Here is a 21,664-nt window from a genome sequence, read left to right as displayed (position 1 = left end):
TGCTGCTCATCTTGTAAATGTTTGTTTTTGTTTTTTAGAGACAGGATCTCACTCTTTCACCTAGGATGGAGTCCAGTGGTGTGATCATAGCTCACTGCAGACTCCAACTCCTGGACTCAAGTTATCCTCCTGCCTTAGCCTCCTGTGTAGCTGAGACTACAGGTGTGTACCAGCACACACAGCTAATGCATCTCATAAATTTTAATATGTTGTGTTTCCATTTTCATTTGTCTCAAGATATTTTTAATCCACTGCCCCCCTGGATTTTTTAGAGATGGGGGTCTTGCTATGTTGCCCAAGCTGGTCTCAAACTCCTATGCGCAAGCAATCCTCCTGCGTTGGCTCTCCAAGGTGCTGGGATTACAAGTGTGAGCCACTGTGCCTGGCCTCTTAAATTCCCTTTTAATTTCTTCATTGACCCATTAGTTGTCTAGGAACATAGTATTTAATTTTCATGTATTTGTGAATTTTCTGAAGTTTCTCTTGTTACAGATTTCTAGTTTTATACCATTGTAGGCAGAAAACACACTTGAGATAATTTCATTCTTCATAAATTTATTAAGACTTGTTTTGTGGTTTTTTTTTTTTTTTTTTTTTTTTTTGAGACGGAGTCTTGCTCTGTCCCCCAGGCTGGAGCGCAGTGGCTGGATCTCAGCTCACTGCAAGCTCCGCCTCCCGGGTTCAGGCCATTCTCCTGCCTCAGCCTCCCGAGTAGCTGGGACTACAGGCGCCCGCCGCCTCACCCGGCTAGTTTTTTGTATTTTTTAGTAGAGACGGGGTTTCACCGTTTTAGCCAGGATGGTCTCGATCTCCTGACCTCGTGATCCGCCCGTCTCGGCCTCCCAAAGTGCTAGGATTACAGGCTTGAGCCACCACGCCCGGCCTGTTTTGTGGTTTAACATATGATCTATCCTGAAGAATGTTTTATGTGCACTTGAGAAGAATGTGTATTCTGCTATTGTTGAATGTATGTCAAATCTGTATATATCTGTTAAGTTTATTTGGTTCAGAGTGTAGTTTAAGTCCAATGTTTCCTTATTGATTTTCTGTCTGAGTGATTTCTCCATTGCTTCAAGTGGGATATTGAAGTCTTCTATTATTACTGTATCATAGTCTATTTTTCCTTTCAGATCTATCCATATTTGCTTTATATATTTAGGAGCAGCAGTCTCCAACCTTTTTGGCACCAGGGACTGGTTTCATGGAGGACAATTTTTCCATGGGTGGGGAGGGGGAGGACAGATGGTTTTGGGATAAAACTGTTCCATCTCAGATCATCATCAGGCATTAGATTCTCATAAGGAGTGCGCAACCTAAATGCCTCACATGCACAGTTCACAATAGGGTTCACACTCCTATGAGAACCTAATGCCACTGCTGATCTGACAGGAGGTGGAGCTCAGGCAGTAATGCTCACTCACCTGCTGCTTATATCCTGTTGTGTGGCTCAGTTCCTAACAGGCCACCCATGGGTACTGGTCTGTGGCCCAGGGGTTGAGGACCCCTGTTTAGGAGCTTTGATGTTGGGTGAATATACATTTACAATTGTTGTACCCCCTTACTGAATATTGAATTGACTTGTTTCATTACATAATGACCTTCTTTGTCTCTTTTTATAATTTTTTTTTTTTAGATGGAGTTTCACTCTTGCCACCGAGGCTGGAGTGCAGTGGCCTGATCTCAGCTCACTGCAACCTCCACCTCCCGAGTTTAAGTGATTCTTATGCATCAGCCTCCTGAGTAGCTAGGATTACAGGTGCCCATCACTATGCCCAGCTAATTTTTGTATTTTTAGTAGAGATGGGGTTTCACCATGTTGGCCAGGCTGGTCTTAAACCCCTGACCTCAGGTGATCCATCTGCCTTGGCCTCCCAAAATGCTAGTGTTACAGGGGTTGCCACTGTGCCTGGCCTTCTTTTTATAGTTTTGATTTAAAGTCTGTTTTATCTGATATAAGTACAGCTACTCCTGCTTGCTTTTGTTTCCACTTGCATGAAATGTCTTTTTCCATCCCTTCACTTTCAGTTTATGTGTCTTCTTACAGGTGAAGTGAGTCTCTTGTAGGCAGCATATAATTGGGTCTTTTTTAATTAAAAAAATCCATTCAGCCACTGTATGTCTTTTGAGTGGATAATTTACTACATTTACATTCAGGGTAATAACTGATAGTTAGGACTTAACTGCCATTTTGCTAATTGTTTTCTGGTTGGTTGTGGATCGTTTGTTCCTTTCTTCCACTTTTGCTATTTTCCTTTGTGGTTAAGAGATTTCTGTAGTGGTATGTTTTGATTTTTTACTCTTTATTTTTTGTGTATCTACAATAGGTTTTTGCTTTGTGGTTACCATGAGGCTTATAAAAACTTCTAATAGTTATAACAAGCTATTTTAAGCTGATAATAACTTTGATTACAAAAAAACTCTACACTTTTACTCCACTTTCTCATTTTGCATTTTTGATGACACAATTTACATCTTTTTATATTGAATATCCCTTAATGAACTAATCAGCTATTATTGTTTTTAATAGTTTTGTCTTTTAGCCTTCATACTAAAGATATAAGTGACTTATATACCAAAATTACAGTATTAGAGTATTATGAATTTGACTGTGTACTTACTTTTATCAGTGAGTTTTATACTTTAATATGTTTTTGTGTTACTAATTTGCATCCTTTTCTGTCAGCTTAAATAACTCTTTTTAGCATTTGTTGTAAGACACATCTGGTGGTGATGAAATCCTTCAACTGAAACAACCTTTTTATAAAGATGGGAGATACTATAACATATTTTTAGAATAATAGGAATAATCCTACAGAGGAATAATTTGATGATGCAGAATAGAGAGGGTATAATCAGAGGAGCAAAATCTGTGAGTAAAGAAGAGAGATTGGAGTCTAGTATACAAATGGGGGGATTGGTTCTTTGATAGTAGTGAGAAAAATTTATCTACTGTAATAGGTGAGAAGGTAGGCAGGCTACAGATCCAAGTAGTTTGATAACTTTGGTAAGGGAAGATGAATCAGTTTTCAATTGGATTCTCCTATTTTCCAAGTGAAATAAAGAGTGACTTATAAAATTAACAATAGTCTTTCCTAAAATGGAGATAATAGTGTTTGCTTCCAAGGGTTAATGTTTGTGCATGTAGACTCCCTAAAGTATGTAGGCCATGGCTAAATTTGCTGTACTGAAATCTTGACTAGGCCGAATAGCTCAGCAAGAAACAAAACTCAGAACTAGCCAAGTTATATAAAATGCTTCGTATGTGTTTCATAACTATGTTGTATTTCTATGGCACAGAAAGAATATATGAACCTAGAATGCAGGTGTTGTTAGTTGTTGTGACTAAGTCTGGTAAACACCCTCTCCCAAGGTCCCAAAAAGAAGAAAGATCTGCTGTTTTCTGCCCTTACTAATGAAGTCACTGAACTTTAGGTGCCATTCCATGAGTAACATGGGAAAGTCTGGGAAGCTGTTCCGTTTTTTCCTCATTTTCAAAGTCCTCATTCTCTCATCCTCAAAGTCCTTGAACTTTGGCCAGCTCTTATAGACTGTTCTAGCCTATGTGTTCACTTTGGAATTTGTCTTATAATTTGATTTGACACAGTCTGTTGGGGAAAATGAATGGTTAAAACAGTGCATTAAATCAGTTACATCTTTTGTGTAATAGGAAAAAGACAAACTTTTTTCCTACTATGCTCTCAACATAACACTTCTGGAACAAGATATGTGAATTTTTCTTTCATACCAACCAATTCTTTGACATCAACTGGGTGTCTTACAATTTAATTCAGTCCTGACACTATCTACCTGGGGTTAGGGTCAGATTTCACAAATTAAGGGCTCAGTCCCACAGACTTCAGATGCCAGTGGCAAATCTGGATCTTTGGAATTTCTGACCAACTAGCTATAAATTGGAGGTTCCCTTGACCCCATCTCAGGTTTGATAATTTGTTAGAGCAGCTTCCAGAATCAGATAAACACTTACTTAATGTTTACTGATTTATTAGCAAGAGTATTACAAAGTATACAGATGGACAGCCAGATGAAGAAGTACATAGGGCAAGGTATGGGGAAAGAGTCATGGAAGCTCCTTGTCCCCTGGGAGCACCCCACCCTTCAGCGTTCAGCAACCGTGAAGCACTCCAAACACCATTCTTTTACGATTTTATGAAGGCTTTATTACGTAGGCATGATTGATTCATTGGCCATTGGTGATCAACACAAACTTCAGCTCTTCTCCCCTCATGGTGGTGGCAGAAGCACTGGCTGAAAGTTCCAACCCTCTAATTACATGGTTGGTTCTCTGGCATCCAGCCCCTATCCTAAAGCTGTCCAGGCTCCAGCCACCAGTTATCTCCTTAGAATACAAAAGACACTTATCACTTTGGAGATTCTGAGGGTTTATTTCTTAAGTCACAGTATTCATCAATCCCTCTTGGTTCTTGTTATATTCCCTTATGGTTGGAGGTCATATGGAAAAATGTCACATCCAATGTGGGAATCCTTATGACAATGTCTTTGGGATGGCTGTCTACTGGACTCAAAATTTGCAGTTGGTTGGGAGCCCACTGCCTCAGCTGAGTGACCATTCCTAATATTGGGTAGAAACCTGTCTTCAGGTTAGGTTCTACCTATTGGTAGCTATTCTGCTCTCTGGAGTCACATAGGTCTTTATATATGGTGATCATTTTCATTTCATCAGGTTTTCTCTTCAGGCTAAACAACCACTAGAACAATGTTTTTCAATGTAGGTTCTTTTGTGTCAGGATCAACTAAAGATCTCAACATCTCTGGGATGGAGCTCCAGAATTTGCATTTTTGATTAACATACCAAGGGATTCCTCTGCACTCTAATGTTTTAAGACCATTGCACTATATAAGTCTAGGGACCATACCATTCTTGCTCACCACTGTAATCCCCACACTAAGCACAGTGCCTAGAATGTAGTGCTTGATAGTTATATATTGACTGACTGACTGAATGAATAGATGAATTCTGGCAATTGGTATAGATTATCTCTTGAGAAATCATGTTGCCTTTACCTTAGAGCAATGGTTCTCAAACTTTTTGATTTCAGGACCCCAAATAGTTTACTATAGAAACTTCTAGAAAATACAAGACTATACAAGCACATTTGCTGTTAGCCATTAGAGTGATGATGTTATCACATGTCTTGTAGCCTCTGGAAAACTCCTCTGCATACTCAGAATGAGAGTAAAATAGGCAAAACAAAACAAAACAAAACAAAACAATTTGGTATTAGGCAGGGTACCATGGCTCACACTTGTAATCCCAGCACTTTGGGAGACTGAAGCAGGCAGATCACTGGAGGCCAGGAGCTTGAGACCAACCTGGCCAACATGGGAAAATCCCACCTCTACCAAAAAAATACAAAAATTAGCTGGGCGTGGTGGCGCATGCCTGTAGTCCCAGCTGCTCAGAAGGCTGAGCCATGAGAATCGCTTGAATCCAGGAGGTGGGGATGGCCCTGAGCCGAGATCGCACCACTGCACTCCAGCCTAAGCAACAGAGCGAGATTGTGCCAAAAAAAAAAAGAAAGAAAAAAAATCTTGATATTATTATGAAAATAGTTTTGACCTCCTAGACTTCTTGAAAAGACTATACTACACTTTGTGAACTACTGCCTGAGGGGATATTTTGGCTGCAGAGGCAGTGTAAAATACAGTGGTTAAGAGCATGAATTCCAGAGTAAAGTCACCTGGATACAAATTGGCTCTGTCCTTTACTAGTTACGTGACATTAGTAATCTGAGACATTACTCAACCTTCCTGTGCTTCATTTTTCTTTATGTGTAAAACAGAGATGATAACAGTGCTTGCTTCTTATGGGTACTGTGAGGACTAAATGAGTTAAAACACTAAAATGCTTAGGGCAGTGCCAAATATATGTTAATACTAAGCATGACAAAGGTCTATGTAAATATTGTTATAACATGTGAGTATCTTTATTATTATCATTGTAGATACTACATGATTGTGCATAACTGTTATTACCCCAGACCCCTTCTGAAGGCCTTTTCATGAACACAAACCACACTTGCAGCCCATTTGTCCTGCAACCCAGTGGCCAGCCAAAATCAGAGGTCACAAATTTGGATGCAGTTCTCTTACTCCTTTTCTAAGTTCTTTTTAAACTCCCTGGCTCTGTGTTTTGCAAAAGCAACTTTACTGCAAAAGCAACTTTTAGTCTCTATCTTCTAATATAATTTTGTGGTGTCCTCATTCTCTTCCATTTTTGAAAGATACTCCTCAGCTAGGCATGGTGGCTGATACCTGTAGAATCAGCTACTTGGGAGGCCTAAGTGGGAGGATCGAGGCAAGAGGAACTATTGAGGCCAGGAGTTCAAGGCTGCAGTGAATTACGATTGTGCCACTGAACTCCAGCCTGGGTGACAAAGGGTGACCCTGTCTTTACAGCAAAAGGAACTTCTCTCCTACAATAATATCTTTGACTCTGCTAGACAACTATGCAAGAGGTTTTTTTTAAATTTCTTTTTTCCCCTGCCCTTTGAACCACTATGCCGGGCCTATTTTTATTTATTTAATTAATTTATTTTTTGAGATGGAGTTTCGCTTTTATTGCCCAGTGCAATGGCGCGATCTTGGCTCACCACAACCTCCACCTTCCAGGTTCAAGCGATTCTCCTGCTTCAGCCTCCCGAGTAGCTGGGATTACAGGCATGCGCCACCATGTCTGGCTAATTTTGTATTTTTAGTAGAGACGGGGTTTCTCCATGTTGGTCAGGCTGGTCTCGAACTCCTGACCTCAGGTGATCTGCCCACCTCGGCCTCACAAAGTGCTAGGATTACAGCCATGAGCCACTGTGCCCAGCCCTATTTTTTGTTTTTAGAGGCAGAGTCTCACCATGTTGCCCAGGCTGGCCGCAAACTCCTGGGCCCAAGAGATCCTCTCCTCAGACTCCTGAGTAGCTGGGACTATATACGGATGACACCACACCTGGCCAGCATTTGTTTTCTTTATTTTTTAGAGATGTTGGCAGGGGGAGGAGTTCTTACTATGTTGCCCAGGCTGGTCTTGAACTACTGGCCTCAAGGGATCCTCCTGCCTCAGCCTCCCAAGTAGCTGAGATTACAGGTGTGAGCCATGTTCCCAGCTCAGATTTTTAAAAAATGTCTAAGCACATGTTTACTGGTCTCTCTGAACATACTCCTCCTCACTCTTCCTCCTTCATTTTAATAGTTTCTAAATTGTTCAATGTTATTTATCTTTAAAACTCTTTCAATTTCCCCCCAACTAAAGGTTTCATTTAACCAGTAAGAAGAATGTTGGGAGCTAGGCACAGTGGCTCATGCCTGTAATCCTAACACTTTGGGAGGCATAGAGAGATGGATCACTTGAGGTCAGGAGTTCAATACCAGTTTGGCCAACATGTTGAAAACTCGTCTCTACTAAAAATACAAAAATTAGCCAGGTGCAGTGGTGCACACCTGTAATCCCAGCTACTTGGGAGGCTGAGGCAGGAGGATTGCTTGAACCCGGGAGGTGGAGGTTGCAGCAAGCCGAGATCATGCCACTATACTCCAGCCTGGGTGACAGACCGAGACTCTGTCTCAAAAAAACAAAAGAAAGAAAAAAGAGAGAATTTTTAGCTCAATATGTTGATAATATTGGGCTCAATATATATAAGAGAATCTTTTTTTTTTTTTTTTTGAGACGGAGTCTCCCTCTGTCGCCCAGGCTGGAAATCAGTGGCGCCATCTTGGCTTACTGCAAGCTCTGCCTCCTGGGTTCACGCCATTCTCGGGCCTCACCCTCCCGAGTAGCTGGGACTACAGGCGTCGGCCACCACACCGGGCTAATTTGTTTTTTGTATTTTTAGTAGAGACGGGGTTTCACCATGGTAGCCAGGATGGTCTCAATCTCCTGACCTCGTGATCCACCCGCCTCGGCCTCCCAAAGTGCTGGGATTACAGGCGTGAGCCACCGCGCCTGGCCAAGAGAATCTTTTAAAAAATATTTAAAACTCAGATTATGAAAGTAATATATGGCTGGGTGCAGTGGCTCACGCCTATAATCCCATCACTTAGGGAGGCCGAGATGGGTGGATTGCTTAAGTCCAGGAGTTTGAGACCAGACTGAGCAACATGGTGAAATCCCGTAAAAATACAAAAAATTAGTGGGCATGGTGGCGTGTGCCTGTTGTCCCAGCTACCCAAGAGACTGAGGTGGGAGAATCACCTGAGCCCGGAGGTCAAGTCTGTAGTAAGCTGTGATTGTACCACTGTAGTCCAGAGCCTGGGTGACAGAGTGATCCCTTGTCACATACACACAAGTAAAAGAAAATATAAAAATTAAAATGAAACAACAAAAAGTAATGTATATTCACTAGAGAAATTTTGAAAATATATTTTTTAAACAGTAAATAAAATTAACTTATGATCACTCCATTGAAAACCACTAGTAACATATTGGCATATATTCTTTCAGTAGGTTTTTTTCTACGCAATGTGTGTATTTTTGCACACATTGTGTGCAAATTGGGATCACTCAGATATAGTGTTTTGGATTAATAATATACAAATATATGATGGCCACTTCCCCTGTTTCATTAGATATTATTCTACAGCATGTTTTAAAAGTACTCAAGTAATCTAGGATTGCTGTAGAAAAATTAGAACATTAGTCCTAAATGACCACCCATGGACAACTAGAGTAATTTGATATTTATCTTTACACCATTTTTTTCTGTGCATATACTTCTAGAAAAACAAGACTATTTCTACCGTGGATTTTTTTTTTTTTTTGAGACAGGGTCTCACTCTGTTGCCCAGGCTGGAGTGCAGTGGCATAATCTTGGCTCACTCCAACCTCCACCTCCCAGGCTCAAGAAAGTCTCCTGCCTTAGCCGCCCAAGTATCTGGGATTACAGGTGTGCGCTGCCATGCCCGGCTAATTTTTGTATTTTCGGTAGAGATGAGGTTTCACCATGTTGGCCAGGCTGGTCTCAAACTGGCCTCAAGTGATCTGCCCGCTTTGGCCTCCCAAAGCGCTGGGATTGCAGGCGTGAGCCACTGTGCCCGGCCCTCTACTGTTTTGTAAGATGCTTTTTTTTTTCTTGTGGTAAAATTCACATAATATAAAATTCATCATTTTATCATTTTAAAGTGCACAATTCAGTGTGGCATTTAGTACATTCACAGTGTTGTGCAACATCACCATTATCTATTGTAGTTCAATAAAATTTTCATCATTTTAAAATTCCATAGCCATTATAAGCATTCATTCCCCATTCTCTCCTTTCCCCAGCTCCTGCTAACCCTAATATGCTCTTCCATTTCCATGGATTTGTCTGTTTTGGCTACTTCATATAAATGAAATCATACAATATGTGGCTGTGTCTGCTTTTTTCACTTAGCGTAATATTATATAGGTTCATATATGCTGTAGCATGGTTAAATAATAAATGTCGTTTCATCATATGGGTATATACCACATTTTGCTTATTCATTCATCAGTTGATGGATATGTGAGTTGTTTCCACTCTGCTATTGTGAATAGTGCTGCTATGAACATTCATGTGCAATTGAGCACCCATTTGGTATATACCTATGAATGGAATTGCTGGTCATATGGTAATTCTGTGCTTAACCTACTGAAGAACCACCAAACTATTTTCCACTGTGACTGCAGCATTCTACATTCCTACCAGTAATATATGAGGGTTCCAATTTCTCCAAATCCTTGTCAACACTTGTTATTTTCCTTTTTTATTGAGATAGGATCTCTGTTGCCCAGGCTGGAGTGCAGTGGTGTGGTCATGGTTCATTGCAGCCTTGACCTCCCAGGCTCAAGGGCTCCTCCAACGTCAGCCTCCTGAGTAGCTGGGAATACAGGCACATGCCACCACGCCCAGCTAATTTTAAATAAATTTTTATAGAGATGGGGGTCTCACCACGTTACCTAGGCTGGTTTTGACCTCCTAGGCTCAAGCCGTCCTCTCACCTTGGCCTCCCAAATTGTTGGTATTAAATGCATGAGCCACCATGCTGGCCTATTTTCCATAGCTCTTCTAGTGGGTGTGAAGTGGTAAAGTGGTATCTCATTGTAGTTTTGAATTGCATTCCCTACTCAACATCATTATCATGTCCTTGTTGGCAATTTGTATATCTTCTTTGAAGAAATGTCTATTCAAGTCATTTGCCAATTTAAAAATTGAATGCAGTACGCTTTTCACTTAAAAATATACTCTGGGCTGGGTGCGGTGGCTCATGCCTGTAATCCTAGCACTTTGGGAAGCCAAGGCAGGTGGATCACTTGAGGTCAGGAGTTCAAAACCAGCCTGGCCAACGTAGCGAAACCCCCTTTCTACAAAAAATACAAAAATTTGCCAAGTATGGTGGTGCACACCTGTAATCCCAGCTACTCAGGTGGCTGAGGCATGAGAATCGCTTGAACCCGGGAGGCAAAGGTTGCAGTGAGCCAGGATGGTCCCACTGCACTCCAGCCTGAGTGACAGAGTGAGACCCTGTCTCAAAAAAACAAAACAAAACAAACAAAAAAAGTCAGTTGCTTTACTGTTGGATATCTAGACTGTTTGCCTTTGAAGCTTTTAAAATTAATCCTGTAATGTACATTTCAGCGAGTAACTCTTTGCACATGTCCAAGGTTATTCCTGGGAAAAGTTTTTTTTTTTTTTTCTCCCAAGTTTCACATATAATCGGTGTAATCCCCAACACATCAAAGTGATTTTGTGCATTTAGAGGAGAACTATTTCCTGGTTCAGTGGAAAATTGTGTGGATGGCTTCAGGACGACCTTCATTGTAAGCAGCTTTATGGTGAAACATGTCATTTAGAAGTCTGGACCTCCTTTTTTAGTTTGCTATAATCTATATTCACTGACTATAGATTATTGTAATATAATTTTGTCTTTATTGATAAAATAGAAATAAAATAAATAATATATAAATAACATATTTTGTCTTTATTGATTATTATAATAATCAATACAAGTTTCACTCAGCGAAACTTGGATTGATTATTGGGACCCAGTTTCTTCCAGGGTTCTGGCTTATGTCTTCTGTCCCAACTAACATCTTGATTGAACAATGCCAGATGCTGGACATACAGCACTGCTCCAGTACCTCCGGATTTAATAAATACGAAGGGGGATCAAGTGTGAATGCTTCTTGACCCCAACGAGGATCTGATGGAACATGTGAGCGGTGGTAGCCTCTGGTCCGAAAGGAGGAAACAAACCTGCCTGTCAGGCCCTGGATTAAGTACTCCCTGCACTCTATTCCTGAGAAAAATTCTTAGAAGCAGAATGGCTGGGCCAAAGTAGGCAATTCTTAATCTGTAGATACAAGTCATTAAATTGCTTTCCATTAAAGTTATACCAATTTATAGTCCTACCAGAAATATAAGAAAGTGCCCATTTCCTTGCATAATCATCAACACTGGGTTTATGCGTTTGAAAATGTTAATGATCTTATTGGCATAAAATGGCATCTTACTGCTTTAATTCTTTTTCTTTTTATTTTTTTAGAGATGGAGTTTCACTCTATCCCCCAAGCCATGGAGTGTAGTGGCAAGATCATGGCTCACTGCAGCTCAAGGACTCAGGGAATCCTCTGCCTCCTGAGTAGCTGGGACTATAGGTGTGTGCCACTATCTCATCTGATTTTTCATCTGTAGAGATGGGGGTCTCACTGTGTTGCCTAGGTTGGTCTAGAACTCCTGGCCTCGAGCAGTCCTTCTGCCTTGGCCTCCCAAATTTCTGGGATTATAGGCAGGAATCTCCTTGCCTGGCCTATTTTTGTTTTTTAGAGACAGAGCCTCATCATGTTGCCCAGGCTGGCCTCAAACTCCTGGGCTCAAGCCATTCTCCCTCCTCAGAGTCCTGAGTAGCTGGGACTATATGTGCACGATACGTGCACCTGGTCAGCATCTTGTTGTTTTAAATTGCATTTATTTAACTACTATGAATATAAATAATCCTTCGTAGATTTATTGGCCATTTAAATTTCTTTCTTTTTGGTAAATTGGCTATTTTGTCTTTATCAATTTTTAAAATTCTTTTCAATATTAATACTAACAATCTTTTACCTATGTTATTCTCTGTCATCCTTCCTTCCTCAACTTTTCATTTGAACTTTACCATTATTGTGATTTTTTTTTTTTTTGCATAAAAAGTTTAAAATTTTTGCTGGGCATGGTGGCTCCCACCTGTGATCCCAGCACTTTGGGTGGCCGAGGATCACCTGAGGTCAGTAGTTTGAGGCCAGTCTGGCCAACATGGTGAAATCCCGTCTCTACTGAAAATGCAAAAATTAGCCAAGCTTGGTGGCATGCACCTATAATTCCCAGCTACTTGGAAGGCTGAGGCAAGAGAATTGCTTGAACCTGGGAGGCAGAGGTCGCAGTGAGCTGAGATTGCGCCACTACACTCCAGCCTGGGCAACAGAGTGAGACACCATCTCAAAAAAAAAAAAATTTTTTTTAAAGTGTAGACTGTGTATAGAGTACTAAGGGAGTATTGAAGACCATAATATGATGGTTGCCGGAAAGGCCAAGGGAAGCTTCCCAAAGTGGGTGAGTACTGAGCAGAGGGAGTCCTGAAGGACAGGCGTGGGGCTAGGACTGGATACAACAGCTTAAGTAAAGAATGGAAGTAAGAAATATATATGCTAAAGTAAGAATTTTTAACTCAGTTATTTTGACATCATATCACTGTGACTCGTGGTTTTGTGGCAGGCCAGGTCTCACTAATGCAGGCCTCTATCACAACTGTTTCGGTACTGACTGATTGGTTTAGTTACATATTAAAAACTAAAAAAAGCCAGTGCTCTATACAAAGGCTGGAATTTAGCAAAAGCCCATCAAGAGTTTTGCCTAGGCCTTTCCTGGGCCTTAAAGCGTGACAAAATAATGAAGGAATTCTTAACAGGACCCATTTAGGATTAAACAAGTTTCATTGCGGGTCTGAAGAAACTCCCCAGGCCTCCACAAACAAGTTTATTGGAGGTCTGAAGGAACTCCCCAAACCTCTGTGATTTAGCAGGAGGCAAGATAAGGGTAATCACCCCAAGACCTGGACCCATTTAGATTAAGTAATCTAATTTACTGAGGCTTCAGAGGAAAGTCTTCAGGACTCAGACTTTAGTTATAGATTAAAAGAAATAAATCACTTATGTATTTAGACGAATGCACACTTACACATAGACATAGAGCTTAGAAGGTATATAAGCTCTGGAAAATTTTGAGTTGGCCTGGCAATAATTTCCAGACCTTCTCCCTGTAACCGGTTATAGAAATAAAACTCTCTTCCACTGGCCGGGCAAGGTGGCTCATGCCTGTAATCCCAGCAATTTGGGAGGCCTAAGTTGGTGGATCATCTGAGGTCAGGAGTTCGAGACCAGCCTGACCAGCATGGTGAAACCCTGTCTCTACTAAAAATACAAAAAAATTGGCCGAGTGTGGTGGTGGGTGCCTATAATCCTAGCTACTCAGGAGGCTGAGGCAGGAGAATTGCTTGAACCTGGGAGGCAGAGGTTGCAGTGAGCCGAGATCATGCCACTGCACTCCAGCCTGGGTGACAGACCGAGACTCTGTCTCAAAAAACAAACAAACAAACAAACAAACAACTCTCTTCCTCCCCAGTTCGTCTGCATCTCATTATTAGACCCTGAGAAATAGCAGCCCGACCCTCAGTTTGGTCCGGGAACAGTTTTTTTTTTTATTGCCATCTCACTAGTGTGTACAACAAACAGCCCTGACCCTCACCTAGCCCATCACTGAGTCAGTGCTGTCATCATCATCATCCTTGGGATAATCAAAAAGAACAAGAAAAAAAAAAAAAAAAAAAAAGGAGGTAGAGGGAGAGAATAAAGCAAGGATGAGATGGAGGAATCTGTCATACATATTAATAAATAATTTAGTGCTTGCTTCAGTAGCACATATATTAAGATTGAAACAATACAGGCCGGGCGCGGTGGCTCAAACCTGTAATCCCAGCACTTTGGGAGGCCGAGACGGGCGGATCACGAGGTCAGGAGATCGAGACCATTCTGGCTAACACAGTGAAACCCCGTCTCTACTAAAAAATACAAAAAACTAGCCGGGCGAGGTGGCGGGCGCCTGTAGTCCAGCTACTCGGGAGGCTGAGGCAGGAGAATGGCGTGAACCCGGGAGGCGGAGCTTGTAGTGAGCTGAGATCCGGCCACTGCACTCCAGCCCGGGCGGCAGAGACTCCGTCTCAAAAAAAAAAAAAAAGAAACAATACAGAGAAGATTAGCAGGGCCTGTGAGCAAGGATGACATGCAAATTCTTGAAGCATTTCATATTTTGTGCAGTACCAGAGATTATTTCACTAATTGCTGAGTAGCACTAAGGAAACAGTATGAGTCAAAGCAAAATGGGTGGAACCCAATATTGAATTGTGATTTTCACTACACAAGAAAACAAATAGGCGGTATTCACTGGCTGTGGCCTGGAGTCCTACATCTGCAGTTAAAGCTGGAGATGCATCCCCTCACCTCAGACTGTGACAAATACCCAAGCCATATTCCAGGACCTGCAGTGGCCTCCAAGGCCCAATTCATGTTCAAAGAGCGAAAAAGACAAAGACTCGAGAAACATCTGTTAAGAAGAAAAACATTTTTTGCATACAAACAGGAAAATCAGAGAATGTCCAGGCTTTTTGCATCCGAGAATGGTAAAGACCTGAGCTGGAATCTGTAAGTTGGCTACCATAGCTGCGTAACCTCAATAGAGGCCAGAGAGTGGTGACATCTGAGGACGAGTTCCAAGAAGAGACAAATATTGGGCCGGGCGTGGTGGCTCACGCCTGTAATCCCAGCACTTTGGGAGGCCAAGGCGGGTGGATCACGAGGTCAGGAGATTGAGACCATCCTGGCTGACACCGTGAAACTCCGTCTCTACCAAAAATATAAAAAACTAGCCGGGCGTGGTGGCGGACGCCTGTAGTCCCAGCTACTCGGGAGGCTGAGGCAGGAGAATGGTGTGAACCCGGGAGGCAGAGCTTGCAGTGAGGGGAGATCATGCCACTACACTCCAGCCTGGGCGACAGAGCAAGACTCTGTCTCAAAAAAAAAAAAAAAAAAAAGACAAATATTTTGAAACTTAAGTCAGAAATGGCTGGTAAAGAAAATGTCAACAAACTCATGAGAAGCAAAAACAATACAATGGTGGTAAAAATTGTATTCCTTTAAAACCTTCTAATGAACTGACCAATTCAACTATAGTAATTGTCACACATAAATTTGAGGATAATAATCAAACTCTGAAGTTGTTACCAACTGAAGATGACCCCCAATGTCAACATATGACATTAATATAAGACATTTCACCTTAACAATAATAGTAAACAGAAACATATGATTGCAGAAAAACAAAAGCAAGAGGCTGACACGCCCAAGAAGTCTGTGATGGAATCTTATTGAGGCTAAATTGTTCAGTCTAAGTTTAATTCCCTTAGAAAACCTCTACAAGTCAAAGATGAGAGTTCTGCAGCAACAAAGAAATTTTCAATTACTATTCCTAAAGCCACAGAGCCTCAGCCTATAAACACCAGCAGCGTAACAGTGAAAAGTAATAGAGTCTCAAACACGACTGCTAGTGTTACCCACACAATGGGTGAGTTTGGTTGCTTGGACAGTGACAGTCCAATGACCACAACCAAGGAAAATTTAACAAGGGGATTTCATTACTTGCAACAAGTAAGGAGGATACTGGGGATAATTCCCAAAACAGTTCCTCTCGGAACAAAGCTAAAAACAGGGCTTGTATTGGGCTGCTTAGCTGAGTCATCATATGTAGAGGTGGAGTAAAGTCATCAGTCATGCTTCTTCGTATATCACATGAATAGAAAGTGGCAAAAAACTCCTCCTTGGGTGGGACTTTTGTATGGTAATGTGGGGAGTTTGCCAAATTCATCTCCAATTCAGAGGGCATCTCTGGAGGGAAGGGGTTTTGTTTTGCTTCTTCCTGGAACTTTTTGAAACAACAAAAACTCAAGGTGCAACAGTGTGTACTTTTTCACAGCGTGTGCAAGGACCGGAGGTTACACTAAATGTAACCTGGGGTACACCAAATGTAGTGCTCACTAAGTCTGTGTGATCTCTTATTAGAAGTCATCCAATAATACCCAGGACACTGTGAAAGAAGGCATCGGTAGAACCTCAGCCTTGTTTACAATCAGGAAAAGGTCTCATAAAACAGAATTATTACAATCAAAAACAGTTTTATCTAGGGTCAAAACCAGTTTGTCTCAGGACATAGAAAAGAAATAAGGCACAATCAATAAGCATAGCATCTGATCTATTGGACAAGAGGTTGCCAAAATAAAGTAAATTTTAAAAAGGAAAAAAAAAAAAAAAGGAGCGTAGCATGTGAAATTGTAGCCAGGCCTGCTTCATCTTATTGTTTTAACAATTTATTTTTTAGGTCAGGCACGGTGACTCAGCATTTTGGGAGGCCAGGTGGGTGGATCACCTGAGGTCAGGAGTTTGGGACCAGCCTGGCCAACATGATGAAACTGCGTCTCTACTAAAAATACAAAAATTAGCCGGTCATGGTGTCAGGAGCCTGAAATCCCAGCTACTTGGAAAGCTGAGGCAGGAGAATTGCTTGAACCTGGGAGGCAGAAGTTGCAGTGAGCTGAAATAGCGCCATTGCACTCCAGACTGGGCAACAAGAGTGAAACTCCATCTCAAAAAAAAAAAAAAAAAAACCTATTTTTTTAGATAGGCTCCATTATGTTGGCCAGGCTGGTCTTGAACTCCTGGCCTCAAGGGATCCTCCTACCTCAACCTCCCAAAGTCCTGGGATTACAGGTGTGAGCCAATGCCCCCAGCTTGTGCTTCATCGTCTAATGCCAAACTGATAGCAAAATCAAAACCCATTGACTAGTGAAGACATACTATAGCAAAACCAACTGCTGATAGTAGATCAACTCAATCCAAAGAAAACTCAGAAGAGAGAAAAGCTCATCTGAATGAGTGGAAAGCTGGCAAAGAGAGTGCTGAAAAGGCCTCCTAACTGAATAGTTACCTAGTGTGAGCCTTAAGGACAAAATGAAAAACCAGTTGGGTCCTTTTGGACTACCATGATAGAAGATGAACAAAAATTATTTACTGAAAAGGTAAGCAACACATTTTCTGAATGCCTAAACCTAACTAATGAAGGATGCCCAGAAGAAGAAATACTGGTCACACTGAACAATCTGATTAAAAATATTCCAGATGCCAAAAATCTTGTAAAATATTGAATATGTCTTGCACATACTGAACCAACCCCAAGTCCTACTGAAAGTATTCTCACCATCTATGAGAAGGCCATTCTGGCAGGGGCTCAGCCTATTGAAGAGATGTGACACACAATTGTAGATATTCTAACAACAAAGAGTTAAGAAAATGTCAGTTTCGGAGAAAATATTGAGGAGGCTTGTGCAACCAAGGAATAAGTCCAAGAAGTAAACGCTGGAGATACAACTGTTAATCTAGAGTCAGGAAAACCAGAAATGGGGAATAGACATCACATTTTTATGTATGTTTCCACAGGCACTGAAGAGAATAGACATCATGGAAATGTGCTATTTCAAGATTCTGAAAAATAGCAAGATGACAAAACAAAAGATCCAACCAATGATGTTAATATCCCCAATACAGAAACTATGGCAAGTTACTTAATTAAATATAATGTATTTACCACGCCATACTTGCAAAGTGTAAAAAAGAAGGTGCAAGGCCGGGCGCGGTGGCTCAAGCCTGTAATCCCAGCACTTTGGGAGGCCGAGACGGGTGGATCACGAGGTCAGGAGATCGAGACCATCCTGGCTAACCCGGTGAAACCCCGTCTCTACTAAAAAATACAAAAAAGTAGCCGGGCGAGGTGGCGGGCGCCTGTAGTCCCAGCTACTTAGGAGGCTGAGGCAGGAGAATGGCGTAAACCCGGGAGGCGGAGCTTGCAGTGAGCCGAGATCGCGCCACTGTACTCCAGCCTGGGCGACAGAGCGAGACTCCTTCTCAAAAAAAAAAAAAAAAAAAAAAAAAAAGAAAAAAAAGAAGGTGCAATTTGATTAAACAAATTATACATTTAAAGAGCTGAAGTTTTTAATACCAGTGAGATGTTCTCAATGTCAACATAAAACTTTAAAATTGCCTGGTATGTTAAAAGACCATTATCCTTGCATGTCTTTTTTCTTTCTTCCTTTCTTTCTTTCTTTCTTTCTTTCTTTCTTTCTTTCTTTCTTTATTTCTTTTTTATTATACTTTAAGTTCTAGGGTTCATGTGCACACAACATGCAGGTTTGTTACTTATGTATACATGTGCCATGTTGGTGTGCTGCACCCATAAACTCCTCATTTACATTAGGTATATCTCCTAATGCTATCCCTCCCCCCTACCCCCACCCGACAACAGACCCCGGTGTGTGATGTTCCCCTTCCTGTGTCCAAGTTCCTTGCGTGTCTTCATTGGAAGAGTTAACAGAGTTGGGAAGTGATACTGATCCCTTTGTATGCTGTCCTAATTCAGCATTATGCTGAATGTACTCTTGAGACTGAAAAAACAGATGAGATAGAAAGCTCTGGTAAGGAAAAAAAAATGTCAATGCTACCTCCCTGAAACTGCTATCACCAAATCGTGAAAAGCAAGAGAGGGGACATGGGAGATGACACTGGAAGAGTGGGCAGAAGCTAAATCACAGAGGTCCATGCACCATTTAAAAATGCTTGGACTTAATCTTGTGGGCGATGGGGAGGACTGAAAAGCTTTTAAGCAGGGAAGCAACATGATTCAACTGCCAAGGAGATAGGAGGAAATGCTCAAACCTGTCTCTCTGAGCTGGGGGTTGCATTGGGTTTTATAAGCATAGGGTAATGAGGTGTGATCTGATTGCATTTTGCAATGACATGATGCCAGGAGGCATGATATGACTGGATCCTGCCATGGGGTGATGAGAGAGCTCATCTGATTGGATTTCTGGATCCTGTTATGCGGTGTCTGCTTCTCAATTCAGTCGCCCCCACCCTTCCTGGTCTGAGCACTCAGGTTTCCCCTGAGGTAGCACATGTGTTCATCTGGACATGCTCAGATTACGTGACTTTCAACCTGGGGTCCATGGCAACTGAGAAATAACTCACAACTTTGCTACATAAAAGTTGAACCAGATTGGCCTGATGTGGTAACAATAACACAACATAGAAAATTCAGAAAAGAGGAGTAGGGGGAAAAAGCTAGGGCAGGAATTCATATTTTGGATGTGCTGTTTGGTTATGGTAGATCTTTGTAGGTCTTTTTAAGTACAAGGATCTTGAGAAATTAGACATTAAGTTCGTCTTAAAACCTTTATCATATCCTTCTAAGGCATTGTTTTTCAAAGAAAGAAGTAATTTTGCTTCCCAGGAGACATCCGGCAACGTGTAGAGATATTTTTGGTTGTCACAACTGGAGGGAGGGGTGCTACTGACATCAAGTAGATAGGGCCCAAGGTTGCTGCTTAGCATTCTACAAATCAATGCACCAGTCTTCCATAAAAAGGAATTATCTGGCCCAAATATCAATAGTGCCAAGACTGAAACACTCGGTTCTAGGGACTAGAGGAATACTAGCATCTTACTTTACAATTTTCTCCAGGGCCAGACATCGGAGAGTATGGATGGGTCAATTAAAAAACATCACCACTGCTGAAAAGCTAATGTAATCTGAGTGTTGGCAGAGAAATTAAAAGTTATCTAATTCAACCACTCAGCTGATATTTGAATATTTGCTTCAATAACCTGTCATTGCATGATAAAGTTTATTGCACAAAACACCTCTAACATATCCAGAGGTTGAAAGCCCAACTTGAAAGCATTTCATCTTTTGAAAGGTGTCCAGTTTCTATTTTTCAGTCTAAAGTTGACCTCTCTATAACAAGTAACCACTGGACCCAGTTTCACTTCTTAGTTACGCAAAGAACAATTTCTTTTCGTCATAATTATATTTGAGGTTTATAAAAGCATAATTTCTTTCTCCTTTGCTATGACTTCAGCTTTACATAAAGAATAAGACTGGGCCGGGCACGGTGGTTCGCACCTGTAATTCCAGCACTTTGGGAGGCTTGGGTCGCTTGAGCTCAGGAGTTGGAGACCTGCCTGGGCAACATGATGAAACCTCTTCTCTACAAAAAATACAAAAATTAGCCAGATGTAGTGGCATACATCTGTAGTCCCAGCTAGGTGGGAGGCTGAAGTGGGAAGATGGCTTGAGCCCAGGACGCGAAGGTTGTAGTGAGCCAAGGTCACGATACTGCACTCCTGCCTGGGGCAACAGAGCCAGACCCTGTCTCCAAAAAAAAAAAAAAAAGAGCGAGCACATAGCATTTTCTTTATATATAAAGAGAGCACATAAAGAGGCAAAGCAAACAAAATTATATTGTAGAAGTTTGGACTTGGGTAAAAACAAGAAAACTTTATAATGGCAAGGGAAAACTGTCAAGAATCAACAAAGAAAATCCATTAACTCTGGACACAACTTAGGAAAAGCTTTCTGATAAGAAAAATAAACCAAAGATTTAGATGCTAAGTGGATCCAGGAAAAACAGGCAACACAAAATATAAATGAAATAAGTCAGAAAAAAGAAAAATAGGCAAACAAGGAAAAACATAAAAGAAACAGAAGATGAGAGTAAATGGCATCTGAATTTTAAGGAGAAGCAACACACGCCAGCCTAGTAGCAATTTACCTGTAAGTATGGCTGTCTCTGGCCTGAGGCCCTAGGAAATTAGATGAGCAGGCCTTTCCTTCTGAATTATAATGAGGACATCAGGTTAAAGCAAACACCAAAAGCAGTCTTCTTCTTCCTCCTCCTCCTCCTTCCCTTTCTCCTTCTGCTCCTCCTCTCTTCCTCCTCCCTTTTTTTTTTTTTTTGAGAAGGCTGGGATTAGGGGTTATGGGAACTGGGTGGAGTCAGGAGAGGGGGCTCACAACTAGGGGAAAGTTGTACGAATTACTGTTAGCAATGGGAAGATTTTTAACTATATATGTGCGTATATATATATATAGTTGTATATATACATATATTTCACGTTCACAGTGAAAAAAATAGCAACTAAAAACATTTTCCTGCCTTACCTCCTGTGCTCACTGCTCAGTGACCAGCAGCAGCAGCCCAGGTCAGGGCAGTCTCTCACATTCCCAGTTCCCTGGTGATGGACCTCTGATCACTGTAGTACATAGATCTTGTCATATTTATAGGAAACAGTGACTCAGCGACAACACCACTGCCTCTGTCCCGCTCAGTCCATCAATCAAATGTCAAATTTGAGGCAGCACTGGCTGGGCCCGCTAGGATGAAGGGTGTGGACACAGAGCAACACACTCTTCTGTTTTCTTCTCTAGGCCCATTTTGTGTGGGCCTAGAATCCAAAACCTGATGGGAGACTCTTCATTTCTTACTGAAATTAAGAGCATCCCAGCCCCAGGTGGCAAGGGGCAAGAGACTGCATTCTTCAGGCCAAGCAGGCGCTCAGCTTCAATTACCCGTGGGCAGTTGGGTTCACTGAATTTGGTGGCTCCTGGCCAGGACTGCGTAACAGACACAGAGGCCCAAGGGTTTGCAGAAGACCAGGAGGGGCCCTCCACCTCCTGCCTCATTGTGAGGCCCAGGTTTCCAGCCA

The 21,664-nt window shown here is 41.6% G+C and overlaps 1 non-coding gene and 1 pseudogene across 1 annotated transcript; both read left to right on the top strand.

Moving 5' to 3' along the window:
• LOC100428628 (cytoskeleton-associated protein 2-like) overlaps positions 1-21,664 on the top strand; it is a 34,266-nt pseudogene that overhangs the window by 9,251 nt on the left and 3,351 nt on the right.
• Positions 14,227-14,330, top strand: LOC114679782 (U6 spliceosomal RNA). The gene has a single exon (XR_003731891.2). It is a non-coding gene; the product is annotated as a U6 spliceosomal RNA (small nuclear RNA).

The sequence above is a fragment of the Macaca mulatta genome, chromosome 7 (assembly GCF_049350105.2).
Source record: "Macaca mulatta isolate MMU2019108-1 chromosome 7, T2T-MMU8v2.0, whole genome shotgun sequence".
NCBI classification, from domain to species: Eukaryota; Metazoa; Chordata; class Mammalia; order Primates; family Cercopithecidae; genus Macaca; species Macaca mulatta.
Note: the sequence above shows the minus strand (reverse complement) of the source record. Positions and strands in the feature narration are given on the sequence as shown.